The sequence below is a fragment of the Austrofundulus limnaeus genome, unplaced genomic scaffold (assembly GCF_001266775.1).
Source record: "Austrofundulus limnaeus strain Quisiro unplaced genomic scaffold, Austrofundulus_limnaeus-1.0 Scaffold118, whole genome shotgun sequence".
Taxonomy (NCBI): domain Eukaryota; kingdom Metazoa; phylum Chordata; class Actinopteri; order Cyprinodontiformes; family Rivulidae; genus Austrofundulus; species Austrofundulus limnaeus.
This window is the reverse complement of record NW_013952520.1, coordinates 748,121-748,735: the sequence shown is the minus strand read 5'-3', so window position 1 is coordinate 748,735 and position 615 is coordinate 748,121.

Sequence of the window (615 nt, the reverse complement as noted above, 5' to 3'; positions counted from 1 at the left end):
CAGATTAACAGAAAATAAYGGACAACAACATTTATCAGGATGCATCAAAAAGACTCTCTTAACTTGCTCAGAGGGTGGTGAGGCAAACAAATGTGCAGGACTGAATGCTGGACACATTTCAAGTCTTTAGAAAGACAGTGTGTATCATGAGATGTTGGTGAGAGGAAAAGCTACATGTTGTGCTTTGCTCTTTTTGTGAAGACGACAGACCCCGTGTGTCCTGCTTACAGCAGCAATGGGATTGTAGCAAATTTCCAAAGCCTTTTGTGTCTTACATAAGAATAGAAAAAAAATACTAAACAACAATAGATTCAGTTTGTTTGGAAATATGGCAGTGTGGTTCATTTGCATTAAAAAAGATGGACAAAGGATCTCTGCTCTCTCCCCTTTTATTCAAATTTAAAGCCAAATGTTCATTTTTTGTGGCTTCTGTTATTATATATGGAGTCAAATACTTTGCACTGASGATACAAGATTCTACCCTCAAATATGAAAGTACAGTCCTCCAAACTTGCTAACAGGCTATGACCTTAATAATGACACTTTTTCTAAAGCCTCAAAGAACTAATTAAAACCATACATTTTTAAATAAAAAATATAAATAAGTTGAGTAGG